The sequence below is a fragment of the Lathyrus oleraceus genome, chromosome 6 (genome assembly GCF_024323335.1).
Source record: "Lathyrus oleraceus cultivar Zhongwan6 chromosome 6, CAAS_Psat_ZW6_1.0, whole genome shotgun sequence".
In the NCBI taxonomy this organism is placed as follows: Eukaryota; Viridiplantae; Streptophyta; class Magnoliopsida; order Fabales; family Fabaceae; genus Lathyrus; species Lathyrus oleraceus.
The window spans coordinates 189,557,767-189,567,880 of NC_066584.1; the positions used below are offsets into that span (position 1 = coordinate 189,557,767).

The window sequence follows — 10,114 nt, forward strand, 5'->3', positions numbered from 1 at the left end:
GTGACTTTGCATGTCCCCAGCCGTGATCGATGTCTTCCCGTGTTTGATCATCCCCACCAGAGCTGAGTTCTCCTGTAGGCTTGGCCCTTCTTGTTGAGATGTTATGCCGGATGTCCTTTCGTGGTTCTTGAGCCTGTTTGTGTTAGATATGTCTGTCTGTTAGCATTAATCATACACAAATCATGCATATACATGCATAATCATAGCATTCAGATATTCATGATGCATTCTTTGCCATATATCTTTGATTTTTATCTCCTGCTATTGGTGAAATGTTCATCCCCAAGCAGATGCTCGTGCCTGATCTCTCCATATAGAGTCAGCCCCATAGGTAGAAATTGTCTATCTTTCCTTCTTTATTCCCCACTGGGTTATGTCCTCGTGGATGATTATTGTTTCAGTTTCCACCCAAATTATGTATCGGGATGGAATTACTCCTCTGAGTTATATCCACATTGGTTTGAGTTTTGTTTGATTGTGTCTTTCTAGTTTATTCCTAGATTGACTCCTTTCTTGTTATCCCCTGCAGTTTCCTTTGGTTTAGTTGTTCAATCGCTCAGTAACCAATAATTGATCATCCTTTTCCCCAACGGACTTTGTGGCCTTCTACCTAGTAACCGGTAGTTGTAAGTCCTATTTCTGTGGTTTTCTACCCAGTAACCGGTAGATGTAATCCCCTCTTTGTTGGTTATCTTTACCCAGTAACCGATATTGATATTCCTTCGTTTTTTTAGTATACCATCCAATAACCGGTGATATATCTCCTAGATAATTGCTTTTGTCAGGTAATCTATCCCTAGAGAGTCATCTTTCATTTACCCTGGTTTGGTAATGATTGTTTCTCCTTCTGATTGGTCATCATTTTATACCCAGTAGCTGGTATCCCGATGTCCTTTCTTTTCGGTTGGTTTATCCTTTATTAACCCAGTAACCGGTTGTGGATAATCTTCCATGCGAGTATGTTATCTATGTTATGACGGTAATAGATAATATGTCTCATGCGCTCTTCGGTTGAAGTCTTTCTCTTCCCCAGTCGAGTAAGATTCGTTTTTCCTTGTGGAAACGAATGTCCATCCTGTAAGTCGAGTTTGCTTTTTCAGTCCTCCTTTCGGACGACGAGTGTCTTGGATATGCTCCCAATTCACGCCTGGTTGGTCACCTATTATATGCCCAGTAACCGGTATCCCTGGTGTTCCTTCCTTCTGCTCCCTATTATAACTTTTTGTCCCCTGTGGAGTCAGATTTTCCTGAGTTAAGATGTGCCTTTTGGGGTTCTCCTCATATGTTTCGGTTGATTGATATCTCTCACCCTTATACCGGTCTTAGATATTCTTTCTCCCTGAGCATGTTGTTCTCTCACCCAGTAACCGGTGCTTTGATAATATGTCTCCCTTTGAGTTTATTACCTAGTAACCGGTAATATCTCGTTGTTTCTTCCTCATCTGAGTCCTTTGTGGACATCCCTGTCTGAGTCCGGATTTTTATCCGATGTGTCCTTTGCGGATAGTCTTGCTGTATTGGCATATTCCCCAATACATGCATCTTTGCGTCAGCTCAAGTCTTTCCATTGATTTATTTTCATGGAATCCCTTCGTGTCTCCCAGCAAGTTTTCCAGCCGTGACCTGCTCACGCATTTTATCTTATTTCCCCCCAGAGTCTCTATTTCCCCAGTGAGTGTGTTACTCCTATGGAGTTTTTCAGTTTCTTCTGATTCCTTTTCCTTCGTGGCAATCATTCACCATGAAGATTTTATTTCGCATGCATACATTTGCATCATGAGGTCTCTTAGGGACCAAAATTCGTCTCTTTGTTATTATTTAAGCCCATTCTACCTCGTTGAGACGAAGATTTTAACCTTCATATCTCCGGCTAGAATGACCTTAAATAGGGGCATCTGTAAGACCCTAATTTTGACCCTAAGATCCCTCATGGCATCATATCATTGCTCAGTGCATTGCCTCAAGGATCATAGCATGTTTGGCTCCTTAACCCTAGGGTTGGGACTTGTGTGAGTGGTTTGAGACCACCAAGCATGCTTGTATTGTGTATTATTGCTTTTCTCATTTTGATTACTAACCAAAAGCACAAAAATATGTCACTAACTCTTTTTGTTTTGAAGCTCAAGTGATCATGTGCTCCCATGCTCCTAGGAGGCTCCTAAGCTCAATGAAATGGCTAGATGAAGATGAGAAAAAGCATGAAAATGGTCCACAAAGTTCCTAATCATCATATATGTCTCCCAAGTCTCTCAATTTTCCAATTTGATCAAGATAACCCAAAGGGCTTGAGGATTGTTTCCCAAAGAAACCCTAATTCAACTATGCTTTGACTATGCCTTACTCATGAAGCAACCTCAACCTATGATCAAATTTAACCAAGGTAAGTTCTTTCATTCATTATTTTATGCATATATGAGTCTATTTGAGGATTCTCAATCATTAATTCATCAAGATTGGAAGTTTGGCCTTGAAAAGTTGACCAGTCAAGTCATCTGACTAAACTGAAGTCCACTGAGATACAAATTGTGATGTGTTTGTGAAATGAAGATGACCCCAAGATAAAAAATGTTCTTAATAACCATATGAATAACTTCATGTTCATAAAAAAATAATTTTAAACTTGGAAGGTCATCATTCATTTCAAAACATTATAGGTCATTTTGACTGAAACCCTAATTTTGGGTCAACTTCCCAAGAACATAACTTCCTTAATTTTTATGATTTCGAGATGAGATCAAATTCATTGGAAATATTGAGATGTCTACTTCAAATGTTATGTTAGACAAAATTTCATAATCTTAAAATAAATACATGTGATAATACAAAACATTATAGGTCACCTTGGACCTAAGTCATTGAATTTGAAAAAGTGCCCAACTTCAAATGCCCATAACCTTTTCATGAAAAATCCAAATGATGCAAAATTTGAGTCTAAATTGATCATATTGAAAAGATATACAACTTTGATGTTGGAGGTTTTTTTTCATTTGAAGTTTTCATCATGCAAACATAGGGGCTTGAAGAGGCTTACTTTTGATGAAAATTTTCAAATGGTGACTTAGACATGTTTTGTGCCCAAACTTTCACAGCCAGTTTTCACTAATTTCCAAATGCCAAATGAATTTTTGCATAACATGACTTTTGTTCCTTATTTCAAGGGCTTTCCAACCATTACTCACATTACTTTTTTGGACTATCCATGTGTGAGTTTCTAAGAGCTTTCTATTTATGTTCATTTTTTCATTTCATGTTGAAACTTCATGTGCAAGCCAATTCCACTTCAATTACACGTCCAATTCATTTCCAGTTGATCTCAACATGGTGTATCACCCATCATTGGGCCTTACATGCGCCTGTACAGGCCCATGCAAGGAGAATTCAAATCCCATGCACACGAGGGAACCATGCTTCTCATCCCTTTTCAGCTATAAATAAGCATCCATTCTCATTCATTTTTTGAACCAAGTGGAGACCTGAAGTGCTGCAGAATTGAAATCCCAACCCTCACTAAAGGAATTTGCAGATTTCTCTTTCTCTTTCGAGCTTGAAATTCAACATCATTAGTTGATTTTCAAAGCTCAATTCCTCAACCTATCATCTCCATCACACTTCCAGAGCAAAAGCAGATCAAGATCTTGGAGAATTCGTGGCATTTGAAGCTTCATTTCAGAGGTAGAACCTCAAACTTTTTTGATCTAGATCTTGCAATTCAATGTGATTTTCTTTGGTTTGTGTGGTTTTCTGAAGTCCTCTCACTTGAGGCAGGCCAGTGGTGGTCTTAATCGTTCAAACCGTGTCATTCCAGTTGACATACCATGATCTTCCATCTCACATTTCTCTCTAAATAGAAAGAGTGAGGATGATCCATGGATACAATGGTGATGTACATCACCCGAGCTTCATTTTGATGTCCTTATTTTTTTTATTACAATTTATTTTCCTGCACGTGGTGGCCGAAAATTGTTAGATCACCGGAGAAGATGGTGGTTTCCACCACCATCCCCACGTGTATGCTTCCCAGCCTTTGGATTGTGCCTCAACGTTATAATCACGAGCGTCCATTGTGTTTACTTATTTTAATGCATTGTGCTGCCCCGCTTGACTTAGGTCTACCTTGCATCCGCACCTCTGAGCCTTTGATCCCTTGACACGTCATTTAATGAACTGATCCTGTGGCGCTAGATTTTTCTATTATTCCTATTTTCTTTTAATTTTAGTTAATTCCTTTTATTTTCAAAAATTCATAAATATTTTATTTGAAGTCACAAAAATATGAGACCAATGCCAAAAAAGTTCTTGAAAAATCTAGTTTCATATTTTGATTTTTAATTATTTTTGTGACTTCATTTAATATTTTTTGTGAATTATTTTGTTTTTAATAGTTTTAATTCATTTTTAATTACTTTCTGATATTTGAAAAATCCAAAAATATTTTCCTAACACCTGTGGATAAATGATAAGTCAATGAAAAATAGTCTCATCAATTTCTTATTTGATTTGAGATTTATTTGAGATTTTAATTCATATTGTGTTATTTTTCATTGTTTTTAAATAGTTTATGATTTCCAAAATTGTTGAGAAAATTTGTCAAAGTTTATTTGACCATGTTAGACCTATGAGAATTTAATTGGAATTGTTAAAGGTGATTTGAATTAAATTTGAGGTTTGATCATATTTTGATTATTTTATTTTTTCATTTATTTTAAATCAAAAATACCAGAAAAATTATGGATGACTTATTGACTTGTAATCTTCATTTCTTTTCAGTTTGGCATTGATTGATGATGACTTGGTTCACATTTGATCAATGGAGTTTGATGCTTGAATTCTCTTTCCATCCATTATATCTTCATCCCATTCTTTTCATCTTTTGGCCAATGAGTTAATGTCTTATGGTTGGTTTTGACAAATGAGAGGTTTAACCTTCTTTGATCCAAACCAAACTCAACTTGATCCAAGCCAAAATCTTTTCTTGCAAACTTTGACTTTGTTTTCAAACTAGAAACCTAGGCCTTATGCCTTTGACTTTTCAAAATCATTTTTGTCAATACTCATTGTAAATAACTTTTAATCCAACTTGGACTTTATTTTGCAAATAAATCTAACTTATAAATATAACTCACTTCAAGTTTGTTTTGTGGTTCCAATGGCCACCTTTGTTAAAACTTTTCATAAACATTAGCCATAGGTTTGAGTTATCATAGTGGTTGATGTAAATCTCACCTCATCCTTAGTGATTGGATTATAAATCTTCCATGCTTATTATAGGGTTAACCCCTCACTAGCATGTTGACGCTCTCCTCACATGGTGGATTGTTGGTTTAGGTTGAGTTTTCTCCCTTTGATAACAAAAGACCTCAAGGCTTTTGATCAAATCAATTCACCAATCTTTGTGATTTTTTTACCCCGAACTACGAGGTTTTGATCCTCCTTTGTGATGGTACATAGGCAATGGGTTCATCCATTCAAACAAACTTGTAAATATAATCTATTCTCTTCTCATCCCTCCAATCTTTTGCACATATTTTCATAAAATACCAACCTACAACACATATTTGCAAAAAGGGTTCCCTTAGAGTACTAAGGATGTTTTGGGTGCGTAAAACCTTCCCATTTCATAACCAACCCCCTTACCCAGATCTCTGACATTTTTATTAGTTTTTTATTTGAAAAAATTCTTACCTTGGCTTTTGTTCTCTTTTTAGCCTCTCCTTTAGACAAATAAAAGTGCGGTGGCGACTCGAATTGTATGTTTACTTTTGGTTTAGTCAATAAACCTAAAGGTAACGAAAACCCCGCTACAATGACATTATAATTATCATTCTTAAAATGAGCATTTTACATTCGAATAGTCATTTGACATCAAGGAAGTTTACACAATATGAACATTGATCAAATTCCTGATATCCCATAGCCCAGGTCTCTTCAAGAGACATTCAATCTAGGGAAACCAAGTCAAGATTCTACAAATCTCTCTGAACTAGCCTGATAGGGGAAAAGTTACTTCAAACCTGATATTGGGGCATGCTACCCCAAGAGCATAAGAAGTCAATCTTTCCCAAGACAGTTAATCGAGAGAATACAGTTTCAAGATGTTGGGGTAAGCCAGTTTGAGATCTTTAGATGATGAGACTACTCCATAACTGATAACTGTGGTAGTTGGTGCAGACACCCGATATATTGGGGTAGAGGCAGGCCACGCAGGTACAAGCTCTCTCCATGTTTCAGATCAAGTCCAGAGGTGTTACTACAACTATTCATCTTGAAGTAGGTATTGGAGAGTCATGTCTGGATGACCATATCCTAGCCCTAAATTCCCACCGCCCTCTATATGAGCATCTGGCTTAACCATTGTATGAATCATCATCGTGTATTAATCACGTCGCTTCACTCATGCATATCATTCATCTAGCATAATATGAAGTCGTGTGTGCGAATCAGAGGAATCAAAGCCTAGTATTTTACTGGAATCTTCCAATTCCAAACTTGCCTGATACCTTTTAAAACCAGCTAGTTTAGCGATCCTTCCAAAACCAACATGCTTGGCATCTTGTAAAGCCCAGTTTGCTTGGTATCTATTTCCAACCTGTAGGGTTTATGATCCTTTTTGTCTCCAACCTTCAGGGTTGAATAACCTATTTTAAATCGTCAGGACGGATAACCTTTTTCCAATCTTGAGGGTTGACGATCATTGTTTCCAACCTTCATGGTTGTTGAATCCTTTATCCGACCTTTAGGGTCGATGACCTTTGTTTCCAACCTTCATGGTTGTTGAATCCTTTTTCCGACCTTTAGGGTTGATGACCTTTGTTCATGGTTGTTGAATCCTTTTTTTGACCTTTAGGGTTGATGACCTTTGTTTCCAACCTTCATGGTTGTTAAATCCCTTTCCCAACCTTCGTGGTTGATGAACCTTTCTCAATCTATGTGATTGACGAACCTTTTTCCCAACCTGTAAGCATGATGACCTTCCTTTTTCAAACCTCCGTGTTTGACTTTGTTTCCAGTTTTTGAACTGATGATTCATTTATGAAACCCCTTGTTTGCAAGGATATTCTGAAACTTTCATATTTAAACTTTTATGGGTTTTCTGATTAGCATACGTGACCTCATGTTTTGCAAAAATAATAAAAGATACAATTTATCATGCATATCATGACCCTCATTTTACCATATCCCCATAGTACATCAATAAAATCCAGCAGATGAACCTGTAAAAAAATCAAATTGCCATTCTTTATATCCCATATGACCGTCCTCAACAGAATTTTTTTGGATACTTCGATATTCAATCCGCTCATACCTTGAATATCCGAAAAACTATCTCAATTCGACCATTCATGTTTAAGACAATTAAATAGGGGCAATTGTCGTACCCCAAAATTTGCCCTCCCTTTCACTTTTATCTGACCCGTGACTTGATATTCATCTGCATTCATATGAATCATGCATACAATCATGGTTAATTCGAACTAGGGTTTGATCTGAAAACCATAAATTCATGTTCTCATGGAGCCTGATTCATGGAATCAACCTATTGACACTCATTTATAATTCAAACCCTAACGCATTGTGAAAAGATGTCTGACTAACATATCATACCTCACCCATTATCCACATACCTATATGGTTGGTATTTCACCTAATTCAAACATTGCCCAGACCATGGACTTAGGTCTCTTATTCATGGGTCTATATGTCTTGTTTCACTTCATTCATGGGGTACATGTGGTCAAGGGTAACTGGTTCATTTAAATATAGATTATATTAGTTCATGCATTGTGGCTTAAACATTAGTATTGTCTCATGTGGTTCGTGCCTTGATTCCATTATATATGAAAACCATATATCTTGCCTTACTGTTGACCTTGATCAACTGTTGACTTTTTGGTCAACTAGTTAACCAAAGTTAGCAATTCATTCCATAGACACATAACATTGATCATTTACATTTGATTATTTTATACCTTGGATCTCTTAACTTTTGGTTCTTAATTAATGCATTTTAAATTTATTTCCATTTCAAATCATGTGCCATAACATTTTCGAATCACATTCTTAACTTTCCATGCTATTCATTCAACCATTCATTGAAATTGATGCACATTTAATTTCTTCATACCAATTCGATTCTATGCACAAATTCAATACACCAATCAATCATTCATTAAGATGCCAATTCCATTACAAATCAATACACACATTCAATTCAAATCCCATAAATTTTCCATATTAATCCCAATTTCATGACAATTTATTATAGGTTCGAACAAACCTAAATAAACTCATTAGTTATTACTTCACCAAACTAGGAGAATGGTTTCACAGGTGTTGCTAGAAATAATTAAGGAAATAACTTGTCCAGATCTAGCCATCCATGATTAAATTTTCTCATGTATAAATTCATCCTAGAGTAAAGTGAAAAGAGTACATATTTCAATTTAAAACCAAAGGTCCTGGAATGGTCTTTCTTCAAACCCTTGTTTGTTTCTAACTGTTCAAGCATATTTGTGTCATATTAAGAAATGATAGATAGAATTTCATAGCTTAACAAATGACAAATACAATCTCACAACTAAAAAAAAGGAAAAATAAATACAAAGGTCATAAACAAATGAGAGGCTATCAACATTATTTTCAACAAGGCACAAACAAGTTCCTTCATAATCAAAGCAATTCCACCCTACGTCGTTCAAACCGACATCTTTCAACTTGCTGTGCTTTGTTGTTCCTACATAATGTTTGAAGGAGTTATTAAAATCAAAGCCCTCCGAGAAAATATTGCAAAGGTTTACAAAGTAACATCCCTTTTCTTCCATCTAACAGAACAATTACGCCAAGTCTAATTGAAACTTTATTCTAACAATTAACAATTTGTAATTAACTATAAAAACCATCCCATAATAGTTTTTTCAATAGCTTCCAACATTCACCAACTAATCCAATTTCTAAAAAGGCAAAACATATTTGTAGCAAAGGAGAAATAGAATACGTGCATTTTAACTCTTAAATCTTAGTTGCATTTCATAACAAAATCAAACCCTGCACTTTATTTTTTAGCAAAATACATAGGTGAAAACCACAACCTAACTACATAACTAACAAGAGCATAAAAAACGGCAGGAAGTGAAGTTCAATTGGTATTTTCAACTTAAGTTTCTAACTAAAGAAATCATTTCATTTCAATTTAGATTTCATTTCATTTCACTCAAACCAACTTAACAATCCCTAACAAACTACTGAATCTCTAACTGATAATCAGATTGAATTTCATGTGAATCTCTAACAGAATTGAGATGAAAAAATTCTATAAATACTCACTTTAGTTTTTTCTTCATTGGTGTTTTCTTCTTCAATCTTTTTTTTCTCCATTTCTCAATTCTCCTCTTCACTCTTCAATCACTCTATTTCGGTTTCACCTTCACTATCATCATAGTACAATTTCCCAATCATCTTCTTCGTTCAATAACAAAGAAAAACAGAGCCAAGAGAAGAAAAGATTCGAAGGAGGAAGCGAAATACCTGTTGGAGTCGTTGTCGTCGAGTCACCGCATCGAAAGAAAGCGTTCCATTTTGAGTTAGAGAAGTTGCTGCATAACAGTCCAGGATTCATACTGCACAGTCGGATTCTCCCTTAATATTGTTGTCCATTAAACGCAACCTCCATCTGTAAAGTATACGCAGCAAGACACATCAATCTTGCAAAACACATACGGTAGGATGAGGATTCAAGAAAAGGAAGAGGAAATCGAATCAGGGAAAGGTGAAGATTCCATACCTGTTTCACTTAGGTCTCTTATGCATGGGTCTATATGTGTTATTTCACTTTATTCATGGGGTACATGTGGTCAAGGGTAACTGGTCCATTTAAATATAGATTATATTGATTCATGCATTGTGGCTTAAACATTAGTCTTATCTCATGTGGTTCGTGCCTTGATTCCATTATATATGAAAACCCTATCTCTTGCCTTACAGTTGACCTTGATTCACTATTGACTTTTTGGTCAACTAGTTAACCAAAGTTAGCAATCCATCCCATAGACACATAACATTGATCATTTACATTTGATTATTTTATACCTCGGATCTCTTAACTTTTGGTTCTTAATTG

At 35.9% G+C, this 10,114-nt stretch overlaps 1 long non-coding RNA gene across 1 annotated transcript; it reads right to left on the minus strand.

Annotated features, from left to right (window-relative positions):
• Window positions 1-8,615: 8,615 nt before the first annotated feature.
• Window positions 8,616-9,664, minus strand: LOC127091552 (uncharacterized). The gene is made up of 3 exons (XR_007791932.1): window positions 9,523-9,664; window positions 9,322-9,424; window positions 8,616-8,731 (listed from the first exon to the last, which is right to left on the minus strand). It is a non-coding gene; the product is annotated as an uncharacterized LOC127091552 (long non-coding RNA).
• Window positions 9,665-10,114: the final 450 nt, after the last annotated feature.